This window comes from Marmota monax, unplaced genomic scaffold (assembly GCF_021218885.2).
Source record: "Marmota monax isolate L192 unplaced genomic scaffold, Marmota_monax_Labrador192_F-V1.1 WCK01_AAM20220418_F8-fsc00107, whole genome shotgun sequence".
NCBI lineage: Eukaryota > Metazoa > Chordata > Mammalia > Rodentia > Sciuridae > Marmota > Marmota monax.
Genome location: NW_026693761.1, coordinates 2,324,341 through 2,352,300, shown reverse-complemented (window position 1 = coordinate 2,352,300; position 27,960 = coordinate 2,324,341).

Here is a 27,960-nt window from a genome sequence, read left to right as displayed (position 1 = left end):
AGTGGATGATCAAGCAACTGCTACACGGTAGGCTTTCAGAAAGTACTTGTTGAGTGCATAAAGAAATATTGATGAATGATGTTATGATTTGGATCTAAAATGTGCCCCAGAGGCTCATGTGTTGACCGTGTTGTCCCCAGGACAGCAGTGCTCACAGGTGGGCCCTTTGGGAGGTGAGTGGATCATCTGGGCTCTGATCTCATGAGTGTATTTATCCATTGATGGGTTCATAGCTTAATGGGCTATTGGGTGGTAATAGAAATTTTAAGAGGTAGGACCTAATTGGAGGAAGTAGGTCTCATTGGGGGTGTGCCCTCGAAGGGTATATTTTGTATCCAGCCCTGTCCTTCTCACCCTCCCTCCTTCCAGGCTGCCATGACATGACAGCTGTTCTCTGCCATGTGCTTCTACCATGATGTTCTGCCTCTTTACAGGCCTACCAGCAACCAGGCCATGTGACCATAGATGGAAACTTCTGAAACTGTGAGCTGAATAAGTCTTTCCCCCTTTTAAGTTGTTTATTTCAGGTATTTTGTCATAGGGACGGAAAACTGATGAATACAAATGAATCTAAGGAATGTTTCCATTCTAAGGTTAACATTTGCTTCTCAAGATCGATCATGAGTACCATTGGAAGCGTGTGGTAGAGGGCTAGCAGCACCAGCAACAACAGAATCAACAAACATGAAGCTCTCCTTGGATCATCCATTTGGTTAATTAGTTAAACCAACATATTTCATATTAAATGAAAGTATATTATGAAGTCGAATATAAAAATCATGTGACTTTTTAAAGTTAAAATGCAAGGCTCTCAAGGAAGTCCTTGTGTGTAGAGAGACACTGGGCTATTTCATAGAGTGGGTTCTGATGGCAGGGGTTTCAGGTTCTGAAGAGGGAGAGCATGGCCTGGGAGCTGGACATTGTGGCTCCAGGCTGTCTTGATGACTGCCTGAGATCTGGGCAAGCCACTTAACCTCTCTTATCCCTTTTTCTTGCCCCAAAAAATGAATTTATTAGTCTTAAAAATTTTCTCTTAATGTCTACCAGTTCTAATATCTTACCTTTGCCACATGAGTTTGTGAATTCCTTCTCAGTAGAAGTATTGGGGGACTAAATGGATTAATATATTTGTTGTAGGGGTTAACTAGTTTAATTTTAGCTCCAGTTTTATGATTCTGCTCTGAGCCTGAGCCCTATATAATGCAAGGATAAATGATTGGAACAGACATTTTCCAGACGTATAGTATGTCTGTATTTTTATGTTAGTAATTGGATATAAATACTCAAAATAGCAATTGAATGAATATTCAATCAGTACTGATTATATTATTATATCTTATTATCATAACACTATCATAATATGTATATACGATAATACTGTCATTAACAGCATAGCATATAATACTGTTATCTAGTTAAACATTGAGTTTAATACTAATTATATGGGTATATAAGGATATATTTAAAGCCAGAGGAAAGTTAACTGGGCATATGCCCAAGCAGGGCAGCCCTCTGGGGACTTATAGGAAGAGGAAAAGGGGTTTATTAAACATGGAAGGTCAATGTAAAGCTTTGCCTGGCCACCTCTACTCCATGCCCTCCACCATGGGGAACCTGAGGGAGGTCCGCCCTTCGTCACTCCACAACAGGGATCCTTGGTCATACTCACTAAGCACCCTCTTTTTCTCATTCTAAAACTTACTCTAATTGTGATTTATCTGTGCAAATATTTGCTTGATGTCTGCTTTGTGCATCAACAGAGAATAGAGGCTTAAGCCATGTTAACCTTTCAGTAAGCAGTTGCCAAGTTGATATCTGAAAGGCTTTTCTGTACAGATCTGAAGCACTACTTTCCTCCTTGTTAGGGGCAGTTCTAGGATAGCAGGACTCATGAAAGCACTGCCCCTTGGTCCCTGGGCCTGGCTTCCATGTTAGGGGCAGTTCTGGGACAGCAGGGCAAGGATAAATTTATTCACACTTCATAATAATAACATTAACATCAATGATAACAGTAATAGTTGACATTCTTTTTTTTTTTTTTTTTTTTTTTTTTTCCGGTACTAGGGATTGAACTCAGGGGCACTTGACCACTGAGCCACATGCCCATCCCTATTTTGTATTTTATTTAGAGACAGGGTCTCACTGAGTTTCTTAGCGCCTTGCTTTTGCTGAGGCTGGCTTTAAACTCATGATCCTCCTACCTCAGCCTCCCCAGCCGCTGGTACTACAGGTGTGTAGCACTGCACCCAGTATAATAGTTGACTTTTTTGGACATGGTTCAATGCTAAGACCTTTGTGCATTGTCCTCTTGATATATTAGATGGATTCCCTATTATCCCCATCTTATAGATAAACTAATTGAGGGATAGAGAGCCTAAGCTCACAGCACCAATAAGTGGTGGTGCTGATGCTCTTGCTCATGAAAGCACTGCCCCTGGGTCCCTGGGCCTCGCTTCTAGGAGGCTCTTGGTTTATCCTCCCTCCCTCTGGTTAGCTGGAGAAGGGTTGTGGCTGGGATGGATGGAAGGGGACTGATGGGGAGGGTGGGAAGTACCAGGCTGTAGCACACAGTAGGATGGACGGAAAGCCAGCCTACTTGAAGCTCTGAGCCCCCTGCTGGATGCTGGGTTAGAACAGAAGCTTTGTATTTGTGTGTCATTTCAGAGTGTTTGAAATGGACTTAGAAGGCATCCAAGATGATTTTCCCATCATAAAACATGTCTTTGGTGACTTGGTGAGAGGTTTAGCCTAGCACCAACGATGATTTTTCTTTTCTCCTAATTAATTTTATTTTCTGCCAAAGAAATTGTCCGTGTCTCTTTAAACGGCACCAACCCCAAAGCAAGGTGCCCCTGGAGGGAATCATGGGATCAATTTTTCATCCAGGGGCTATGCAGCTTGGCCTTACAGGCTTCCAAGCTTTTAATTTGCTTATACATAGAGTGGCTTGAGCTCTATACATCACGAAATCAATGCAAATACGTTTACTTGAAGCTGGTTCAATCTTAAAAGAATTTCATTAACCAGCAATAAAAAGCCTGGTTTAATATAATTACTGTAGGATCCCAAGCTCATCAGGAAGGATTCCTTTTCTATAATGATCTTAACATTTATATTAAGGCATTTTCTTGGGAAAAAAGCAGTCTGGAGAAAGATGCTGGAAATAATACTGTTTTACTTCTGGAATTCAGTGTAGGAAATACCATTAAGCAAACTTCTTTTCCCAAATGGCAAAGACCTTGGGGAGGAAATGCATTTACTTAGACATTTGTGTGTGGATGTGTGGAGACACGCGCCCCTAGACACATGTTCACTGCATTATCTAATCCACACAGAATCGTAACCACTCAAAAGCAGAAGAGACCTCAGCGGCATTTAATGCAATTGCTTAATTTTTACAGAAGAACAAACTGACGCCCAGAGACCATAAATGGCAATAGAAGGTCAGCCATCTGGTTGGAGGGCCTGGAAATCAGGTCTGGGCTTCCCTCTCTGTTACTCCCCATTGGTGGCCTCTTGGTGCCCACTTCACAGCAGGCGTTGGGAGGTTTGGTGGGAAGTAACTGCCCTGGAAGTGCTTTCAATAAAAAATGAATTCCTACAAAATGCAATAATAGGGATGAACCTGGAGGACATTAGTGAAATAAGCCAATCATGAAAGGACAAATGCTGCATGATTCCGCTTAAATGAGGTATCTAAAGTCGTCCAACTCATAGAAGCACAATTCTATGCTCTTATGAGTTTGGTTACTTGGCTCATAGGAGAGTAGAATGATGGTTGCCAGGGACCTCAGGAAGGGAAGTGAGATGTTGTTAGTCAATGGGCATGAAGTGTCAGTCATGCAAGATGGTAAGTTCTAGAGATCTGCTCTACAACATTGTGCCCCTAGACGGCAATACAGTATGGTGCACTTGCAAATCTGCTTAGAGGGTCAATGTCATGTTAAGTATTCTCACCACAATAAAATGAAATTTAAAACATTTTTGTAAAGGGCCATTTGAAAAGAAGGCATTTATATATTACATGGAGAAGTGGGCCATATCTTTGGGTGATTTGGAAAAAGAATTAGTCTGGTGTTAAATGTGATATTTTTCTTTTTCCCTAATGGATTTATTTTCTGTCAAAAATGTTTAATGTGTCCTTCTAACAGCCAATCCCCAAAGCAAGGTGCTATGGGAGGGAACTATTAAGGAAAGAACTTCTACTCCCCCTCACCAAGTTTTCACATCCCACCCAGTTCCATCTTCTCCTGCAAGAGTGCTAATCTGAATTGGCTGAGACTTGAGTCCCTACCGAGTTCTTGTTCACTCCGGGGTGACTGGTGAGCCCTAAAGGCAAGATCCACAGTCCCCCATTCTTACGGGTTTTGCTCCACTGCATCCCTGGGGAGGCCCAGCCACTTTTCTTTCTGTTCTTCTTCCTCCACTGGCGCCTGCAACTTACTGGGTAAGGTAGCTTGGGCTCTGTTCTGCAGCCCATTCACCTTTGGGTCAGATGATAGGAAACGGGAACTGAATGAAGGGCCTTGAATCTGAGCATTAAGCTCGAATCCAGCTCTTATCAAAGAGCCCTGCTTGAGGGATATCAAAATCTCATGCTGATCCCCATTGAGCAGTTCTTATTTTTCCCATTTGGTAGGAAATGTGGAGGGGAAAAGGACAGAGGCAGGACAGAGCCCAGTTATCCCAGGTTTTCTGACCATAATCTCAGTCCATGATTCCTTACCCAAAATACTGAGGGCCAGAAGTGTTAGAGAGCTCAGAATCGTTTGGTGGTCAATAGGTTGGAGAGTAGTTCAAACATGTCAGGGTTGAAAATCAGTGTGCCCTGAAACAGGGAAAGTTTACTTAATATTGGGATGATACAGGGTGTATAGATTTGGTCCATTTAAATATCTTCATACAGAACCAGATGGCTTGAGTCTTGACCAGTGATGAGCCCATCATTGTCAGGAACTTGGGTTGGGTGGCCTCATAGGGCAGCTGTGCTTACATCACTCTTAGAGTGTGAAGGTCATGATTATATGCTGTGGAAGTCTTGGGACAGTCTGAATCCCTAGTTACTGCCAATTTCTCACCACCTATGATAGCAACTTTTCTTTCTTTATTTCTTCAGCCCTATGTTGATAATGGTTTCCTGACATTGTCAGAACCTGACTGCCACACAATTTGTTTGAGGTCCCTTCACACTGCCACATCTCTTCACCTGGAACACTCTAAGTGGAACTGTTTTTCTTGCAAGGGTCCTGGCTAATATGACTATTTTTTTAAAGGGAGTTTAATGTACATCTATGGCTTATTTATAGCAGACCATTTTATGGTTTGAATGTAAGATGTCCTTCAAAAGCTCACATGTGAGACAATGCAAGAAGGTTTGGAGGAGAAATGACATCATTATAGCCTTAACCTAATCAGTGAATTTAATCCTTGATGGGTTAAATGTGTGGTAATTGGAGGCAGGTTGGGTGTGGCTGGAGGAAGTCTTTCATTGGGGGCATTGGTATGGGGTATATGTTTTGTATTTGGATAGTTGAATCTCTCCTTCTTTCTAATTCCCTCTGCCACACTCTTCTGCTATGATATTCTGCCTCACCTTGAGCCCCAAGGAATGGAGCCAGCCTTCTATGAACTAAGACTTCTGAAATAGTGAGCTCTCAAACTTTTCCTAAAACAGACATAATACACCTTGAGAAAGAGAAAGCAAATGCCCAAAGTCTAGATAGGGTACTTTTTTGAATTATCTAGAAATTATAGTGACTCATATATTAATGTTCACAGAGAAGAAGATAAATAGACAATTTCTGGGAGTCTTTGGTGTGCACATTGACACAATGCTGAGTTAGCAACATGTGCATTTCACAGACAGGACAATGACGCTCTAAAGCACTGCCTTATGTTAGCTCCCAGGCTCAGCAAGGGCTGGGGCTGCGTTCTACCCACGGGTGGAGTTTGTAAGAAGAAAGAAAGCCCAATAGGATGTCTTACTGGCTGGGAAGGCCAGTAAGAGCAGACTTGGAGCTTTGATTGTAATATTTTTTCTCAACTCCACCAGACATTTCTGGCCACGGTAGTGTTCTGCTTTGGCAAGTGCTTCTTCAGTTTTCGAGTAGGAATGCATTTTCCTGAGGGCCAGCAAGAGTCATGGAAGGACATGGTCTCTCTGTTCCGAGTGAGCCCTTTGGAATCATCTTGGGATGCAGGCAGGATTCCAAACCAGGGGAGAATGATGCCTGGGCTGTGGAGGTCAGCCCTGATGTAGAGCAGATGTGGGGGTGGCGAGGGGCTGTCTGTCCTCAGCTCCTTTGGCCCCTCTGTTGTGTCTGCCTCAGCCCCACAGCCTGGGTTAGCACCACTCTATTTTTAGTTCACATTTCACCTTTCTGTCTGCGAGGCTGCTGTTCCCAGCTTAGGAAAACACAGTCATGCCATGGTCTCAAGTGCTGACCCTCTCACCTCTTTGAGCTCCCACTGACCTCAGTGGAGGGGAGGCCCCCATGTGGAGCCAAGTGGCGCTCCTCTGGAGCCTCAGAGGTAGGTTCTCATGGCTCGTTGTCATTCTTCAGGGTTGCTCGGTGACATCATTTGCCCAGAGTCTCCAGGACCTTATCCTCACCATGCAGGAGAGGATAAGGGAAGCACTGGATTGGCCAATTGGTGGCCCAGCTTGGTGCAGGATGGCAGGCCTGGGCTTCCCCTGCCCCCAAGCAGAATCTGTTGGAAAACCCTGAAAAGTGTGGCTTCCTGAATCAATTTCATTCTTGATGTTTACCTTCATTCTGATGTGCTTGGCCATGCTAGAAAAGGGGGAGGGAATGTTAAATTTCCGTTATTTATTGCTATTATCTATAATAATATTTTCATGCTCATTAGAGAAAATTTTTAAATATGAAAAGAAAAAAAGGAAGAAAATGAGTTTAACTCACATGCTACCCCTTCCTACAAATAAGTGTTGTCAATACATTAGAGAATTTACTGCTAATCCTTTTGAGTTACATATATTTCTTACGCAGTAATAATCAATGGGTAAATATAACATTACAAATAGTAGTTTTTAAAAGCCTACTATTTTTCTTTTTTCTGATCATAATGGTAAATGCATATTGTGTATCCCACTTAGAAAATGTTCTAAAAGTAAAAAAGAAACAAAACATTTCCAATATTTTATCACTTGTGGATAATCACTGCTAATTTATTGACATATGTCTTGACAACTTTTTTCTATCATTTTAAAAACATAATGAAAATCATCTTGCCTGCTTGAATTTGAAACACACTTCACTGATGAAGGAAATTCACAGGTCCTCAAAGGAAGATGATAGGAAGAGAATATCTGCCCCTGATCTTTACTAATTAAGCCCAGTGATTTGGTTAATTAAACAAATAACTTTGAAAGATGCAAAATCATTTCAGTTCTTGGGCAATAAGCATTGATAATCTATTGTGCTACACAAAGCTGCTTTTATGCACTTAATTGAGCAGTTCTCCTGGAAAAATATTCTAATTGTGCAAAACATTTTGCACAGTTAGCAAGTGATAGAAGGGAATGGCACCCATGGTCATCAAATGCAGAAAGTTTTTCCCTAAACAAAGTGAAGGATGTGGAATAAGAAATATTTCCTATTATTGGAAAGAAGTAGATTTGTTAATAGGGCCAACTTTGTGCTAATTTATAGAATCTACACATAGCACACAACACAAATGATTGCCTGAGTCAAGTACCAAAATTGAATAAAGGAAATTTAGAGCTGTCAATTTGATTATTCTCTTTGTTATTGTATATCTTCAGTCAATTTTCTCAGTAAGAATGCAAGGATGCTGTGTGACTGGAAGGACTGCTTTCCCACATGAAAGATGCTTGTCTGCTGTTATGGCTTAGATATGAGGTGTCCCCCCAAAAGCTCATATATGAGACAATGCAAGAATATTCAGAGATGAAATGATTAGATTACAGGAACTGTAACCTAATCCTCCACTGATGTGAATTATCTGGGTGGTAACTGTAGGCAGGTAGGGTGTAGCTAGAGGAGGTAGGTCACTGGGGAATGCCTTTGGGGTTGATATTTTGTCCCTGGTGAGCAGAGCTCTGTCTCTGTTTCCTGGATGCCATGTCCTGAGCTGCTTTTCTCTGCCATACCCTTCCGCCATGATGTTCTGCCTCATGTCAGGCCAGAGCTATGGAGCTGGCTGACCAAAGATTGAACCTCTGAAACCGTGAAGCAAAATAAATGTTTCCTCCTTTTAGTTGTTTTTGTCAGGTCTTTTGGTCACAGTGATAAAAAAGTTGACTGAAACATGTGCCTTCGACTTCTCTTTCTCCTTTCCCTTCCTGTCTCTCCTTCTCTGTCTGCCTCTGTTTACTGGGTGGATGATTTGTATACATAGTCCAAATTCCACAATTCTTATTCATGGGGACTTGGCATATGTCAGTTTTGGGTTTTTGTTAGGGCAGTTAGTTTTGCCTTATCTTATATATCCCAGATGAAATTGAGAGACTCAATGATGTGCTCTTGTTACAGAAGATGTTCAAGGTAGGACTGCTGTTACATGCTCAAGTCTTTGGCAGGTGATTATGTACACGATCTCATTGACTTCTTTCAAGTTCCATTTCAGCTGAGCGTGGTGGCACATGTCTGTAATCTCAGCAGCTGGGGAGGCTGAGGCAGGAGAATTACGAGTTCAAAGCCAGCCTCAGCAAAAACAAGGCACTAAGCAACTCAGTAAAATCCTGATGTGATTCTGCAATCTGTGTATGGGGTGAAGGTGGGAGTTCATAACCCACTTGAATCAAAGTGTGGAATATGATATGTCAAGAAATTTGTAATGTTTTGAACAACCCACAATAAAAAATTAAAAAAAAAAATCCTGTCTCTAAATAAAATACAAAATGGGGCTGGGGATGCAGCTCAGGGTTCGCATGCCCCTGAGTTCAATCCCTGGTATCATAAAAAAAAAGTTCCTTTGAATCAGTATTATTATTCCTCTCACAGCTAAAGAAATATATTGAGACTAACCCACATAAATACAGTTATCTTATATTAGATAAAAGCACTGAAAACATACATTGGAGAAAAGATATTCTCTTCAACACATGGTGCTGGGAAAACTGGAAATCCATATGCAAAAAAATGAAATTAAACCCCTATCTCTCACCATGCACAAAACTCAACTCAAAATGGATCAAGGACCTAGGAATTAAACCAGAGACACTGTGTCTATTAGAAGAAAAAGTAGGGCCTAATCTTCATCATGTCAAATTAGGCCCCAGCTTCCTTAATAAAACTCCTATAGTGCAAGAATTAAAACCAAGAATCAATAAATGAGATGGATTAAAACTAAAAAGTTTCTTCCAACAGAAACAATCAGTGAGGTGAATAGAGAACCTACAATCTGGGAACAAATTTTTACCACACACACATCAGATACAGCACTAATCTCCAGGATATGTAAAGAACTCAAAAATCTTAACACCAAAATAATAAATGACCCAATCAATAAATGGGCCAAGGACCTGAACAGACATTTCTCAGAAGAGGATATACAAATTAATCAACAAATATATGAAAAAATGTTCAACATTTCTAGCAATTAGAGAAATGAAAATCAAAACTACTCCAAGATTTCATCTCACAGCAGTCAGAATGGCTGCTATTAAAAATACAAACAACCATAAGTGTTGGTGAGGATGTGAGGAAAAAGGCACACTCACATTGCTAGTGGTAATTCAAATTGGTACAGCCAGTATGGAAAGCAGTATGGAGATTCCTTGGAAAACTGGGAATGGAACAACCATTTGACCCAGCTGTCCCACTCCTTGGTCTATACCCAAAGACTTAAAAACAGCATACTATAGGGACACAGCCACATCAATGTTTATAGCAGCACAATTCACAGTAGCTAAACTGTGGAACCAACCTAGATGCCCTTCAGTAGATAAAGAAACTGATACACACACACACACACACACACACTCAGAATGGAATATTATTCAGCATGAAAAGAGAATAAAATCATGGCATTTGCAGGTAAATGGATGGAGTTGGAGAATATCATGCTAAGTCAGCCAATCCCCAAAAAACAAATGCTGAATATTTTCTCTGATTTTAGGTTTCAGATTCATAATGTGTTTGTGGGGAGCATGGGGAGGATTAGATGAACTCTAGATAGGGCAAAGGGGAGGGAGGGGAAGGGAGGGGGTATGAGGGTAGGAAAGACAGTGGAATGAGATGGACATCATTACCCTAAGGACATGCATGAAGACATGAATGGTGTGACTCTACTTTGTGTACAACCAGAGATCAGAAAAAAATGTGCTCTATATGTGTAATATGAATTGTAATGCATTCTGCTGTCATATATAACAAATTAAAATAAAAAATTTTTAAAACCATAAAAAACAGAAATACATTGTACCTTATGACAAAAACCAGGTATCTAGAAGGAATATCAAGTTGTTTAGGTTATAGAAAAATTAAGAATGAAATGTCTCATACTCAAAAGATATTTGTCAAAAAAGACACAAATGGATCTTTCAATGGTTTGGTGGTTTTACAGGAAAATAAAATGTTTTCACCAACTAAGTGTCTAGAAACACAGACAAATGCAGAGGATTAATTATGAGCTAAATAACATAGCTATTGTAAATGGTGAGATGGGAATTTCTTTTAATACAGATTTAACAGAGATTTTTAGTCTTTTGAAATAAAGTTAAATTAAAGTATAATTGAAAAAAACATTACAGTTCAAAGTCAGAACTATTGTGGCCTTTCTTATGCACAGTCAAGGTGACACATACTTTTTAAAGGTGATGATGATGTAGAGTAGAGGCTTGAAAGAAATGTAGATAATTTATAGTAGGAACTCTCAGTGTGTCTTCACTCAACTACATGAAAAAAGATCCAGAGGTATAGCTTCTCTCAGCACCAAGAGACGGGCTGTGGTTCAAATGCTAGAAGATTCTGAGGTTCTCCCTATAACCTGGCCTAGGAGGGAAATTCAGGAACTGTTGAGCCCACTGGAAAACTCAGCTAAGGAGATGTAATGATCCTCTTCTTCCCAGTGGCAGGTCTCCTTTGAAGGCTTGGATCTCAAAGTCAAAAGCAGCACCACACTTTTCTGCGATGGTTTCACTGTGCATCAGTATCAAGATGCAGAGGGACAATAGCAGTGAGGGACAACCCTGCAGGAACTGGGAGCCTGAATTCCCTGAAGTGAGGTGCTGATGCAGCATGGCAGGGAGGCGGTTCAGAGGTTCCTGTGGATGTGTTTGAACATACTGGGGTCTCAGGTCTGACAGTCATATCAGGCGTGGCCAGTGATAGACCATATTTAGCTGTAAATTCATTATACCACAACACTAGAATTCATTATACCATGATAAAAGCTGATATTCATTTACTCCATCTGATACATAAATGAATAATTTGTGATGTTGCTAATAAAGATTTTTAAAAACAATGTCATAGTTGTGACTCATAATGAGACACTACATTCTAGAATACCCAGTTACTGAAAAGGATTCCATGAAATCTGAGATACAAATTTTTAAGACACAATGATTGATGCCAAAGCTAAACCAAAGTGTGGGGACCAAATTAAAGTCTTTCGATTCTGCTTCAGAAGTTCTATAAGAGATAGGATCAGTAGGTTCACAGATTCCATGCTGTTATACAGAGGTATTAGATCAAATATTTGGAGGAGGTTTGCGTGAGCCATTATTTGCGCAAATGGAAACCACGCATGAAGACAGGTTGGCTTCTTTGTCCTAGTCCATGTCAATAATCTAGAGCCAACACAGACTGCTCCCAGGGTTAGTAGCCTCAGTGGCCAGTGGTAAGAGGTGGAGTGGGCAGGCTTCAACACTCGTAAGATCAGTGCACATGAGGGTTCTGAGATGCTGACAACCTGCTAGACTCTGTGCCTTCTGTTCTTCCCTCTAAGTGGGAGGGCCCACTGGGCTGTAGTAAAGGCCATGGAGTTCTCACTCATAGTTACAACCCTGGAACTGGTGGTGCACACATTGGGTGCAGGGATGAGGGTAGATGACTCTGAACCAGATAGTCCATCTATGGAGGGAGGATGAAGGACAGAATTTAAAGGAGCCAGGAATGCCATGGATCTGAGGAACACTAGTGTGACGGATGCCTGGAGGGGTCCCGAGGAAAGCAGTTGCTTGTAGCACTTTCTATCCTCAGCACTTTCTAATGCCATTCTTATGTTGTATCATGTAGACAGTGATGGGAATTGAAACCGACCAGTGATAGAATCCAGAGACATGGACACTTTGCCATTTATGTTTTCAGCACCCACTTAATACCCAAGTCAGAATTCTCCAGCTTCAAAATATTCATGTCCTGACTACTCAGCCTCCACAAGCCAGCTAGTATGGGGGTAGCTGCATTATGCTGACCCTTGAAAGCCACAATCTCCCACCAACTTCTCTGCAAGCATTCCATCTTTGCAAGAATTTCCCTCCTTGATCCTCATCATTCCTGGGCGGTCTCAGGGATGCTTGCACCAGTCTGAGAATGAGTTATGGTCATTGTTTTCTACCATTCCTGGTAATCAGCCCTGGAGGGACCTCAGAGGTGCCCCTCTGAGCTGAATTGTGCCTTGCTGCCCAATCCACCACCTCAGGGCAGGGGAGCTATGCCATTGGGTCTCTTCAAGGGTCAGGGTCAGGAATAACTGACCACCCTTAGGAATACTGAGCTGGGAGGTGACTCCAAGTCTCAGCACTGGGAAGTGAAAACTCCGCTTGGCCTCTGGGTAGAACACACTTGGAAACCAAGTTTCTCTCCTAGAAGTGAGATCACCTGCCCTGCCTCAGTCCCACACATTCTTCCTTGGTGTTAACACCAGTTGGTGGTTAGAGTAAGGCTCCTTGAGCCTGAGAGAGGGACAGCTCTTTCAAGGCACACAGAGACTCTTTTCTCCTAGGGTATATACCTGCCACTTGAGTTAGAGATCTGGCATCATTCTGGGCCCCAAATTTTACTCATTCATTGTGTGGGGGAGACCTAGGTTTGGGGCTGGGCTACAGTGTCAGATTCCTTGTCCCTTGTGGTAAGTTTTGCTCAGGGAATTCTCGTGCTCCTCCCACAGTTGCAGGCTCCATTGGAGCCATCTCAGCCTGTCAATATCTCACCTGATAAATAGAGCTGGATTATCAGGTCCCTGCACTGGCCCAGCCACTGGGTCTGGCCATGGGGATGTAGATGGGAACTACAGCACTAGAAGAGGAGACTGGATTGGGATGAAGAGGAGTTGTTATGTAGTGATGAAAAGTCTGGACAGTCTATGGTTCCAATCCCTACCACTTACTGGCTGTGTGACTTCAGGCAAGCCGCTTTGTCCTTCTGTGTTTCAGGTTCTTCCTCTACCAAAGAAGGATGTTATGAATGCCCAATTAGTATCCTTCAGGGGATCCCTGGATTTTTCTGGCTTTTGAATAACCTGTAAAGCAGAGCAGATAAGCAGCTCTGACTCATGCAGCTTTCTTGCCGGTATGGAATTTGGACCAGGATTCTGATCAGGCCTGAAACACCACACTTGGTCAAATTTTTCTATTCAATTCTTTTTGTTTGTTTTACTACCTGAATGACTTGGACTTGCAAAAACTGCTCCCACAAGGAAACCGAGGCGCCCAGTCCTGGTGGGAAAAGAGCAAATTGTCAAATGGGCATTTGGAGCATTTGACCTCCGACTTCTAATTATTTTTCGTGTTATTTATACAGCTGAGTCAGAGGTTCCAGGAGAGTGAGGCAATTCCAGAGGGGCTTGGGGGGAGGGAAAGAGCTCAAGGAGTGAGAGGAGGAGAGAAAGAAAGAATCAGAGAGAACATTCGCTGGGAGTAATCAATTGATTCAGTCGTTTTGGCAGCGAAATTCCAATTTACTGGACATGTTGTATGGACTTCCCAGTACCTTTATAAAAGGATGTCTTGTCCATAGCATTTTGGCAATTTTTACTCCTGGGTTTAGCCAAAATTTGAAAGTTTAGAGACATAGGAAAGTCATTAGGGGACTCACAAAGTGCTGAGGCTGTGATTGTAAGCTACAGGTTCCATTCACTCCTACTTTATTTTTTCTTTTTTAAAACAAACTTCATTGTCAGCCTCCCAAAACAACCAGAAGTGAAGTGTGCTCACGCGGACTGAGAGGCGAGACTTCAAGGTCACGGATTTGCAGAATGGCCCTTAACTGCTTGAAAATGTCCAGGACTCCTATGGGTTAAAGGGGAACCTTCTTTGTTTTCTTTTATTCTTTCTTTGATTAAGGCCTTCTGTGTTGTTTAAGGAGTTTAAAAAAATAAAAATCCTTTTCATGGCAGTTTCAGATCTCATTCTGTATTTTAGTACAATATTAGTAGCAGCGTTTGTGTTTCAAGTGGTCATTGATAACATCAATTATTTTTAAACTTTCTTCATGCATCCTTTTGGGAGAACTAGTGCTTATTATCATCTTATGTTCCTGGCTCTCTTCTAGGCAATTTACATGTCATATTATTAAAAAAAAAATCTTAAGGCTGGGGATATAGCTCAGTGGTAGAGCACTTGCCTAGCATTTGCAAAGGCCTGGTTTTGATTCCCAGCACCAAAAAAAACAAAAAACAAAAAACAAAAACAAAAACAAAAACAAAAAAACAAAGCAAAACATTACATGGTAAATTCTGTTCCCTCATTTTACTATTAAGGAAATCGAGGCTTGGAGAGATCAGGTAATGTACTCAAGGTCACCAAGCAGGTGGAAGAGGAAGGATTCCAGCTAGGCTAGCTGCCTCCAGCTCACAAGTGGTTTCCCTCCCTCCTTGAAGCCCCGCTGCCCTTTCAAAGAACACTCCACCGCTCATTAATTCCCAGCCAGCATGCTGGTCCAGGGCTTCAGGGCCTTCAGCAGGTCCTGACAGTGGCCCCTCACTGTCTTCCAACTTCTGCTTTGCCTCCCTCCAGTCTATTCCCACAGCAGGCAGTGTCTTTTTTTAAACATATTATCATGAAATATTTAATCTATTGGAAGTCTTCACCTACTCATCCCCAGATTCAGTCATGAACATTTTACTGTACTTGTTTTTATCACAGATCTCTCTATTTGTTCCTTTATCCAGCCCTCAATCCATTTTATTTTTTGTTGCATTTCAAAGTAAGTTGTAGAAATCAGCACTCTTTCCCTTAAATACTTTAGTGTGGGTACAGACTAAAACAAAACAAGACAAAATGCAAACAAACAACAGCATCATCAACAACAACAACCAAAACCAAAACCAAAATCAAGAATCAGATCATCTCATTCCTCTGCTCATAACCCCCAGGACTTTCCTTATCCTGGGGGTAAAAGCCTAATCCTACCGAGGAGTTCAAAGCCCTGCAGATCCCAGCCCCTGCTATCTTTCAGCCCAACTCCTCACTTGCTTCCCCTCAATCACTTGGCTCCAGATGTACTGGCCACCTTTTTGCTCCCCAAAGACAGAAGAATTCCCCTGCCTTAGGGCCTTGGTATTTGCTGTCCCGGCCATGCCTTCTTCTTACAGAGCCTTTCCTGATCCCTTCATCTGAAAGAATCTCCTGTGCTCCTCCCCATCTATCACCTTACTGTATTTTTCTTTCTGTCCCTCATTGCTGCCCAATATGATGTCACACATTCATTTCTTTATGGTATATTTCCTTGAGTAGAAGGTAAATTTTATGAGAGTTTGATAGATTTTGTCTTATTCTATGCCTAGGGGCCAGAATATTTCTGAGTTACAGTGGGTACATGATGAGTATTTGTTGAATAAACAAATGGATGGAGGAAGGAAGAAGAGAAGAAATGGACAAAGGAGAAAGGATGAAAGAAATAAAGGAAAGGAAGAAGGAAATAAAGAAAAGAAAAAGGAAGAAACAATTGTGTGTGATTCAGGTTCTCCAGAGACACAACCAATAGAAGACTAAATGGGAGACAGTCTTCTAGCGCTATGAGGGAGTTTATTAGGGCAATTGGTCCATGCAGTTTTAAAGGCAGAGGAGTCTCACGACAGGCTTTCTGCAGGATGAAGACCCTGAAATGCCAGTAGTATGCTTCAGTTCAAGTCCAAAGGCCTCAGAACTAGGGATGTTGATGGCATACCTCTCAGCCCGTGGTCCAAAGCCTGAGAACCTGGGGGGCTGCTGGTATAAATCCTAGAGACCAAAGGCCAATGAACCTGTGTAGTGGCACCCCCTCTCCCACCAAAGAATCTTAATTTAGCTTCTCCAGAGACCCTCACTATAATTGTTCTTATTAACATATCAGCAAAAATTTTTGTGAAAGAGCTCCAATGTGTTTAGACTTCCTATTTCCTGTTGCTCTGTCTTGCAAAAGCTAAGTTTGGTCTCAGACTTCATGGTGTTACTTCTGCTTTTGTAGTAAGATGTGTAAAACCTCTGGCTAATCTAAAAAAATGGGACAAAAAAACACTTTCCATGAACTCAAAGAAAAAAATACTTTTAGCTATACTTCTGTAAAAAAAAAAAAATGTAAACCTCCAAGTCCCCCCATCCCTCCAACTGAGTATAAAGTCCAAAGAATTTCTAGTCTTGGGGTTCAGAGAAAATTTGAAGCATGAGCTACACTCTGAACTGGCCATCTGCAGCCAATAAACCTGCTTCCTGAGAATTCCTCGGGTGTCCAGCCTCATCTGTCTTAGATCACCTAGAGTTCTGATGTTCAAGGCAACAGGAGAAAAGGTCTATCCTAGCTCTTGGAGAGAAGACCACTTCACCTTCTGTATTTATACTCTCCAGTGTAAATGGCCAATGGGATGATGCCTGTCCATACTGAGGGTGGCTCTCCCACCATCATCTGTTCAGACTCACATTCTAATCTTTAGAAACAGCCTCACCTTTTCCAGGTTTCTAGATATTCCTTAATCCAGTCAAGTTAACACCTAAAATGAACCATTTTAGACTTATTTTCTGCTGGAGAGTTCTGTCTTTTTTGATTGTTGCCCTGTATCACACCAATGAAGGGAACAGGGTCTTATCCACATGGCTCCTTCTGGAAGGCTCTCTCCAGAATCCAGACCTGAATGGAATGTGCATGGCAGGGCTGTGAGTGTTGGGAGCAAAGCAGCTGGCATCATCCCACATGACCATTTCCTGCTATCCTGCACCTTCTACCCTGAAGACAGATTTGGTCACTCTACAGATGAAGGCCTTGCAAGGGGCAGCTAGGAGTTCCCAGGAGAGTGGCAGTCCTGGCTTGAGGTCTTGAATTTCTACTCCTGTAACTTGTGAGGTAGAAAAACATTGTCTCTGAAAAACTTTGGATTGTCACAGGTTATGTTAAAAGTGCCATGTAATTCAAGGTCTCTGGAGACCCTTCTACTCTGTGGGGTTTGATGGATGTTCAATATTTGTAAAAAGCCCAAACTTGCCTAACTTCTTTGCTTCCTTGCTGCAAACAGGCCCTTGAGATCTGCTTAGTTTCACCCTGTTTGTTCCAGTCTCTGCATAGTGCTCAGTTAGGTGACCAGGGCACTGTTCTTAGGATGACCAATTGTTGAAGACAATGGATTTGACACTGTAGGAAAAGCATCCAGTGGGTTATCCACGGAAAAATGATTTGGTGGATTCGCTGATAAGCATGTATTTTTAGTATGGCTTTCCCCTGGATTTACACAGGGGAACACATGATCATCTCAGGGCAGATACCTCTGAAGATCTTAATGTGGCCTTGACTCTGGGGGTGGCTGAGAGGAGTTTGCTAGCCCCTCTCTCCTGTCTATTATGTGTGCTCTGGTGATGCCCATGGCACACAAGGCCACTGAGAGTGGCGCCATTTATCTGCTGCTGCTGCATGCTGAGTGGTGCCCTGTGCATCTTGGGTTCACAAAACTGCTCCCCTCGGGAGCCTGTTTGACCTATGTGTCCAGGAATTCTTGCTGAGTTCTTTGCTGGTGTGTAAGAAATTCCATGCTCCCCTACTTGGGACTTATCACAACCAGGGATGCTTGTGGGTTCCTTATCTTACCCAGTCCCTGCTTGAGGGCAAGTATCCATGGAACTCAGATACAACCTATTAGTCCTTACTGTTTCACCCCGTACTCCCATGAGATGTCTCAGCCTCCACCTGGATCTCTTTCACTTGTCTGTATCCTATTTGAGGTCAGATTCTCATCTGGAAAAAGTACTGAAATGCAAATGAATTTGTGTAGGTGAGTTGTGGGGAGCCTGGATTAGCACACAGACCAGGTAGGGGAAGGCATTCATTGTAAGCCAAAGGAAAAACATGTACCCAGAGGAATTGGGGTGGTCAGAGTTTGGGATGGTTAAGAGAACCAGGAAGAGAGAAGGCCAGGTTGAAAAAAAACAAAAACAAAACAACTTAGGAATCAATTTAACAAAAGAAGTGAAAGAACTTTACAATGAAAACTATTGAAAGAAATTGAAAAAACTAAAGAAAGAAATTGAAGAAGAACTTAGAAGATGGAAAGATCTCCTATGCTCTTGGATAGGCAAAATTAATATTGTCAAAATGGCCATACTACAGATTCAATGCTATTCCAATTAAAATCTCAACATCATTCCTTATAGAAATAGAAAAAAAACAATCATGAAATTCATTTGGAAAAATAAAAGATCCAGAATAGACAAACCAATCCTTAGCAAGAAGAGTGAAGCAGGAGGCATCATAACACCAGACCTTAAACTATACTACAAATCTACAGTAACAAAAACGGCATGGTATTGGCACCAAAATAGACTTGTAGACAGAATAGAAGGTAGAGACAAACCCACATAAATACAGTTATTTCATGCTAGACAAAGGTGCCAAAAACATATTTTGGAGAAAAGATAGCCTCTTCAATAAATGGTGCTAGGAAAACCGGAAAGCCATATGCAGCAAAATGAAAATAAACTCCTATATCTCACCATGCACAAAACTCAACTCAAAGTGGATCAAGGACCTAGGAATTAAACCAGAAACACTGTGCTTATTAGAAGAAAAAGTAGGCCCAAATCTCCATCATGTCAGATTAGGCCTCAACTTCCTTAACAAAACTCCTAAAGCACAAGAAATAAAATCAAGAATCAATAAATGGAATGAACTCAAATTAAAAAGCTTTTTCTCAGCAAAAGAAACAATCAATGAGATGAAGAGAGAGCCTATATTTTGGAAGCAAATTTTGCCACATGCACATCAGATAGAGCACTAATCTCTAGGATACATAAATAACTCAAAAAACTTAACACTAAAGAAACAAACAACCCAATCAATAAATGAGCTAAGGAGCTGAACAGACGCTTCTCAGAGGAAGATACACATTCAATCAACAATTATATGAAAAAATGTTCAACATCTCTAGCAATTAGAGAAGTGCAACTCAAAACTACTCTAAGATTTCATCTCACACCAGTCAGAATGGCAGTTATCAAGAATACAGACAACAATAAATGTTGACAAGGATGTGGGGGAAAAGGCACACTCATACATTGCTGGTGGGACTGAAAATTGGTGCAGCCAATATGAAAAGCAGAATGGAGATTCCTTAGAAAACTTGGAATGGAACCACAATTTGACCCAGCTATCCCACTCCTTGATCTATACCCAAAGGACTTAAAAACACCATACTACAGTGACACAGCCACATCCATGTTTATAGCAGCTCGATTCACAATAGCTAAACTGTGGAACCAACCTAGATGCCCTTCAGTAGATGAATGGATAAAGAAACTGTGGTATATAAACACAATGGAATATTATTCAGCATGAGAAGAGAATAAAATCATTGCATTTTCAGGTAAATGGATGGAGTTGGAGAATATCATGCAAATTTAAAGGCCAAACATTCTCTCTGATAAGTGGATGCTGATCCACAATGGGGTGGAAAGCATGGAAAGAATGGAGGAACTTTGATTTAGCAAAGGGGAGGGAGGAAGGGACAGGGGACATGGGGATAGGAAAGATGGTGGAATGAGATGGACATCATTACCCTAGGTACATGTATGACTGCACATATATAGTGATGCAACATCATGAGAAATAAAAAGTTGTGCTGCATTTGTGTATGATGAATCAAAATGCATTGTGCTGCCATATATACCTATTAGAATAAGTAAAGAAATTAATTAATTTCAAAAAAAGAGAAGAGGCAAGGGGAAGGTAGATCTGGAAGAGGTGAACTAGTAAGGTCTTAGCCAAGCACAGAGTAGGAGTCTGATGACTACTTTCTGCGCATAAGAAAAACGTGTTATTCCTGTGATTCTTTTGCAAGGCAGATGGAGGCCCTGCTCCGTGGCTTGCTGAAGCTCAATTTAGTGCAGAGCTCTCTTTGCAGGCCTGACTGAGCCATCCATCATGGTGAGAACATGTTCATGAATGCCCAGGAAGGACACAAAGGAGGAGAATAGAAGAAAGGGACAGTCACTGCCCACAGCACCTCCAGCAGAGAGCCAAGCTGCTCTTTCACTGGGACTCCATTCATCACTCTTGCCATGTATTCAATTTGTGAGTCTTGATTTGGCTATTATGGAGCTTTTCTCTTTCCCAACTTCAAAACTTGTATTTTGCTAAACCCTCTGAAACCATTTTTGCCCTCTGACTTCGGTTTCTTTCCATTGTTCTTTATCATTCTGGCAGAAGATGAGCTGTGCTTCCTCAATGTGAACCACAAGTTTCCTACTATTACTTCCCTGGAAGCAGTGAAGTCCCTTGGCTTTGGTACATGCCACCAAGCTACTGTCAGGGCCTCTAGGAAAGTAGTCCACATGGGGAGCTAAGGTGACCTTAAATCTTGCAATGTGCAGTTTTAATTCTATTCTGTGGGATATAACTATTATTAATTTCCCCACTCTTTAGAGCCCTATGCTGGGTCTTGCTATTATATCCACTATACAGAGGTGGAAGCTAGGCACAAATAAGCTAAGTAACTAGTCATAGATTCTTAACCTCTAGATCATCACTGTTTAGCAGAACTTTCTCCAAAGGTGAAAATGTTCTGAAATCGGTGATGTCCAACACATGTGGAGGTTGAAATCTTAAAAGTGGCTGGCAGAGCAATGGTCCCCCATAAAATGTCCATGTCCTAATGCCTGAGACCTGTGACTATGTTTCGATGCATGACAAAAGGGACTTTGTGGTCATGATTAAGGATTTCAAGATGAGGAGATTATCTTGGATTATCTGAATGGGCCCACTGTAATTTGAAGGGCCTTAATAAGAGAAGCTATGGAGATCTGAAGATGCCACACTGTTAGCTTTGAAGATGAAGGAAGGCACCAAGAACCAAGGTATGTCAGCAGATTCTACAAGCTGGAAAAGACAAGAAAATGGACTCACTCTAGAACTTCCAAAAGGAACACAGCTCTCCTGACACCTTAGCTTAGCCAGGTAAGACCCATTTCCAAAGTCTTTGACCCCCATAACTCTAAAATGATAAACTTGTGCCATTTAAGATACCAATATTTTCAATTTGTTATAGCAGCAAGGGGAAGCTAATACACTCATGAACTGAATTTTTAATTTCATTTTATTTTGATTAATTTAAATGAAACTATAAATAGTCACATTTGTATTGTGGCTACCATATTGGACAGTGCAGTTGTAGATATTACATAGTAACCCATAGATGTGCAAAGATGTTGCTAACTGAAGGGGTAAAATAAGAAGTCATTTGGTATGGAAGATTCCAATTTTGCTCCCATCTACTCATCTATCTGGTTATGTAGACCTCAGACTGATGATGACAATGATAAGATTAATATTTCTTTTGATTTAGTTTTTGTAGGTTAATGACTCTCTAGAAATTTTTCCATTTCTTTTAGGTTATTCAATTGTCAACAGTTGTTCATATTTTGCTCTCTTATAATCCTTCTTATTTCTATAAAATTGATAATAAAATTCCTGATTTTATTTCTCCTTTTAGAATTTGAGTCTTCACATTAATGTTTTGGTCATTGTAAATAAAGGATGCTCAATTTTGCCATCTTTTCGAAGACTCAACTTTTGTCTTGTTTTCTTTTTCTTTCATTATTTCATTTTTTGCTGCCTTAACATTTATTTGCTCTGTCTGCCAGCTTTTGGGTTATTTTTCCCCCCTTATTTTCTAAGTTTTATTTTTAAATCTTTTTTTCTAGTTCCTTATATTATATATTTAGATTGTTGGTTTGAGATAGTTTTCCTCCCCCTCCTCCCCCAGGGGGTGAAGTGTTGGGGATCAAGCCCAGGGCCCATGCATGCCAGGCAAGGACTCTACCACTGAGCCTAATCCCTAACTCTTCCTCCTCCTCCTCCTCCTCCTCCTCCTCCTCCTCCTCCTCCACCACCTCCTCCTCCTCCACCTCCTCCTCCACCTCCTCCTCCTCCACCTCCTCCTCCTCCACCTCCTCCTCCTCCACCTCCTCCTCCTCCACCTCCTCCGTTTTTGGTACTGGAGATTGTACAAAGGGGCACTCGACTACTGAGCCACATCCCCAGCCCTGTTTTGTAGTTTATTTAGAGACAGGGTCTCACTGAGTTGCTTAGTGCCTCACCATTGCTAAGGCTGGCTTTGAACTCACAATCCTCCCATCTCAGCCTTCTGAATCACTGGGATTACAGGCTGTGCCACCACACCAAGCAGCTTTTTCTTCTTTTTGTGATGGAAGTATTTGCAAATTTAAATGTGTCTCTTAGCACGGCTTTTGTTGGATTCTGCAAGTTTCAGTGTGTTTTGTTTTCATTTTTGTGTCTCTCAAGATATTTTTTTAATTTCCCTTGTGATTTCTTCTTTGGCTCATTGGGTTAAGAGTGTGTTTTTAAGACACCACATATTTGTGAATGTTCCAGTTTTCCTTCTGTGGTTGATTTCTAGTTTCATTCCTTCTTGATCAGGAAAGATACTTTGTATGATTTCAGTCTTTTAAAATGCATTGAGACTTGTGACCCAGCATATGGTCTATCCTGGAGAATGGTTCATATTCATTTCAGAAAAATATGTACTCTTCTCTTGTTGGGTGGAATGTTCTACATATGTCTGCTATATCCAATTGGTTTATAGTGTTGTTCAGGTATTCTATTTTGTTATTGAGCTTTTGTCTGGTATTCTAGCTATTATTGAGAGTGGAGTACTAGTAGTAATTACTTCAAGTATCATTATGTAGAGATTTATTTATTTATTTATTTCTCTACTGGAGATTGAACCCGGGTGTGCTTTAGCACCAAGAAACATCCCTGGTTCCCCTCCTCCTCCCCCTCTCCTTTATCCTTCTTCTTTTATTTTTATTTTGAGACAGGGTCTTTCCAAAGTGTTCAGGCTGGCATTAAACTTAACAATGCTCCTGGCTCAGTCTCCTAAACTGCTGGGATTACAGGTGTCTGCTATTGTGCCTGCCACTCTTATTTCTTCTAGTTCTGTCAATGATTGCATCATATATTTTGGAGCTTTGATGCTTAGTGCATGGTTTGTTAACTTATGTTTTCCTTGTGAATTTAGTCTTACCCCAGTTTTTGAGTTAAAGCCTATCTGGTTTTAGTATGTCCTCCTCTTCTCCCTTTTGCTTACTACAGTTTGAATATCTTTTATCCAAAATGCCTGGAACCAGAAGTGTTGCAGATTTCGAATTTTTTTTCTTTCAGATTTTAGAATATTTGAATATAAATAATGAGATATCTTGGGGATGGGAACCAAGTCTAAACATGAAATTCATTTTTTTTTCATATTGATCTTATATAAATAGCCTAAAATCATTTTATAGAATATTTTTAAATAAGTTTGTGCATGAAACAGTTTCATATTGTGGAGTTTTGTACTTGTGACATCATGCCAGTGCTCAAAAAGCTTCTCTTCTGGAGAATTTTAGATTTTGAATTTTCAGAATATGGGTTGAGGCTTTATTCATCCTTTTGCTTAGAACCAATGTGTATCCTTAGATCTAAAGTTAATATTTTGTAGATAGCATTCAGTTGGATTATTGTTTTTTCCCACTTTGCCAATCTATGCCTTTTGTATTTAAAGTAGTTGCAGACAGGGAAGGACTTATTTTTTTACACTTTATGATTTATTTTCTAAATGTCTTATAATTTTTTTTGTTCTTTATTTCCCCCTTTACTGCCTTCCTTGATGTGTAGTTCATTTTTTTTAGTGACATTTTAATTTCCTTCTCATTTCTTTTTGTGTATGTCCTATAGATATTTTCTTTCCTGTTTTCATGGAGATTATATACAATATCCTAAAATTATGACAATTTATTTTAAATTGATATGAACTTAACTTCAACTGTATATGAAATCTCTATCCCTATAATAGCTCCATCCTCCTATTTTTCAGTCTATGTAATGTTACAAATTACATCTTTATTTTTGTACCTATTAACAGGATTTATAACTACTTTCTAGGCATTTAACGTTTTTAAAATCTGTAAAAGCAAAAAACAGAGTTACAAACAATTTATAATTCTAAAATTACAAAAATATTAGTTTTGATATTTGCCTATTTAACTTTTCTAGAGTTCATATGAAAAGATATTGGATAGTAATTCATATGACCATGAGTTATTGTCCAATATCTTTGCATTTCAAGCAGGGGTCCCTTTTGCATTTCTTCCAGGGCAAGTCTTATAGTAAGGAATTCTCTCTGAATTTTTGCTCATTTGGTAATGTCTTAATTTATTCCTTAGTTTTGAAGGATAATTTTTCTAATATAGGATTCTCTATATCATCCCACTGTCCTAAGGTCTCCAAGGTTTCTACTAAGGCTAATAATCTTACCATGGATTTCTTGTATATGATAAGTCACTTTTCTCTTGATTTCTTCATGATTTTTCTGTGTCTTAACATTTTTATTATAATGTGTCTCACCATGAGTCTTTTGGTTTATCATCCTTGGAATTCATTGGGCTCTTGGATTTGTAATTTGTATCTTCTTCATATCTTGAAGATTACTGATTTGGAAGGACATTTGAAATTATCAAGCTTAAGAATTTTTATGCCCACAAGTTTAACTGCCGTTATTCAATCTGCTCTCTCTGGTTCAACAGAGGTAATTATGGACTGAGTTGCTACCTTCTTCAGACCAAGAATGCACCATACTGGATATAGACTGTGCAAGTGTGAATAAAAACAGGATGAAATTTTCTACATTTTTAATATGTCTTTTTTTAAAAGTACCTTTATTTTGTTTATTTCTATGTGGTGCTGAAGATCGATACCAGTGTCTTACATGTGTTACGCAAGCGCTCTACCATTGAGCCACAACCCCAGCCTCTAATATGTCTTTTTTTTTGTTGTTCTTATTTATTTATTTATTTATTTTTTAAATTTTTTATTGTGGGTTGTTCAAAACATTACAAATTTCTTGACATATCATATTCCACACTTTGATTCAAGTGGGTTATGAACTCCCACCTTCACCCCATACACAGATTGCAGAATCACATCAGTTACACATCCATTGATTTACAAATTGCCATACTAGTGTCTGTTGTGCTCCCCTGCCTTTCCCATCCTCCACCCTCCCCCCTCCCCACCTCTCCCCTCCCCTCCCCTCCTCTCTCTCTACCCCCTCCACTGTATAACCCTGAGGGTCTCCTTCCATTACCGTGCAATTTCCCTTCTCTCTCCCTTTCCCTCCCACCTCTCATCCCTGTTAAATGTTAATCTTCTTCTCCTGCTCTTCGTCCCTACTCTGTTCTTAGTTACTTTCCTTATATCAAAGAAGACATTTGGCATTTGTTTTTTAGGGATTGGCTAGCTTCACTTAGCATAATCTGCTCTAATGCCATCCATTTCCCTGCAAATTCTATGATTTTGTCATTTTTTAATGCAGAGTAATACTCCATTGTGTATAAATGCCACATTTTTTTATCCATTCATCTATTGAAGGGCATCTAGGTTGGTTCCACAGTCTTGCTATTGTGAACTGTGCTGCTATGAACATCGATGTAGCAGTGTCCCTGTAGCATGCTCTTTTTAGGTCTTTAGGGAATAGACCAAGAAGGGGAATAGCTGGGTCAAATGGTGGCTCCATTCCCAGCTTTCCAAGAAATCTCCATACTGCTTTCCAAATTGGCTGCACCAATCTGCAGTCCCACCAGCAATGTACAAGTGTACCCTTTTCCCCACATCCTCGCCAGCACTTGTTGTTGTTTGGCTTCCTAATGGCTGCCAATCTTACTGGAGTGAGATGGTATCTTAGGGTGGTTTTGATTTGCATTTCTCTGACAGCTAGAGATGTTGAGCATTTTTTCATGTACTTGTTGATTGACTGTATGTCCTCCTCTGAGAAGTGTCTGTTCAGGTCCTTGGCCCATTTGTTGATTGGGTTGTTTGTTATCTTATTGTCTAATTTTTTGAGTTCTTTGTATACTCTGGATATTAGGGCTCTATCTGAAGTGTGAGGAGTAAAGATTTGTTCCCAGGGTGTAGGCTCCCTATTTACCTCTCTTATTGTTTCTTTTGCTGAGAAAAAACTTTTTAGTTTGAGTAAGTCCCATTTGTTGATTCTAGTTATTAACTTTTGTGCTATGGGTGTCCTATTGAGGAATTTGGAGCCCGACCCCACCGACTGTAGATCGTAGCCAACTTTTTCTTCTATCAGACGGCGCGTCTCTGATTTGATATCAAGCTCCTTGATCCATTTTGAATTCACTTTTGTGCGTGGCGAGAGAAAGGGATTCAGTTTCATTTTGTTGCATATGGATTTCCAGTTTTCCCAGCACCATTTGTTGAAGATGCTATCCTTCCTCCATTGCATGCTTTTAGCCCCTTTATCAAATATAAGGTAGTTGTAGTTTTGTGGATTGGTTTCTGTGTCCTCTATTCTGTACCATTGGTCCACCCGCCTGTTTTGGTACCAGTACCATGCTGTTTTTGTTACTATTGCTCTGTAGTATAGTTTGAAGTCTGGTATCGCTATACCGCCTGATTCACACTTCTTGCTTAGCATTGTTTTTGCTATTCTGGGTCTTTTATTTTTCCATATGAATTTCATGATTGCTTTCTCTATTTCTACAAGAAATGCCGTTGGGATTTTGATTGGCATTGCGTTAAACCTATAGAGAACTTTTGGTAATATCGCCATTTTGATGATGTTAGTTCTGCCTATCCATGAACAGGGTATATTTTTCCATCTTCTAAGATCTTCTTCTATTTCTCTCTTTAGGGTTCTGTAGTTTTCATTGTATAAGTCTTTCACCTCTTTTGTTAGGTTGATTCCCAAATATTTTATTTTTTTTGAAGATATTTTGAATGGAGTGGTTGTCCTCATTTCCATTTCAGAGGATTTGTCGCTGATATACAGGAATGCCTTTGATTTATGCGTGTTGATTTTAAATCCTGCCACTTTGCTGAATTCATTTATTAGCTCTAATAGTTTCTTTGTAGAGCCTTTTGAGTCTGCTAGGTATAGAATCATATCATCTGCAAATAGTGATAATTTAAGTTCTTCTTTTCCTATTTTTATGCCTTTAATTTCTTTCGTCTGTCTAATTGCTCTGGCCAGTGTTTCCAGAACTATGTTGAACAGAAGTGGAGAGAGAGGGCATCCCTGTCTTGTTCCAGATTTTAGAGGGAATGCCTTCAGTTTTTCTCCATTCAGAATGATGCTAGCCTGAGGCTTAGCATAGATTGCTTTTACAATATTGAGGTATGTTCCTGTTATCGCTAGTTTTTCTAGAGTTTTGAACATAAAGGGATGCTGTACTTTGTCGAATGCTTTTTCCGCATCTATCGAGATGATCATATGGTTCTTATTTTTAAGTCTATTGATGTGGTGAATAACATTTATTGATTTTCGTATATTGAACCAGCCTTGCATCCCAGGGATGAATCCTACTTGATCATGGTGTACAATTTTTTTGATATGTTTTTGTATCCGATTCGCCAGAATTTTATTGAGGATTTTTGCATCTAGGTTCATTAGAGATATTGGTCTGTAGTTTTCTTTCTTTGAAGTGTCTTTGTCTGGTTTAGGTATCAGGGTGATGTTGGCCTCATAGAATGAATTTGGAAGTTCTCCCTCCTTTTCTAT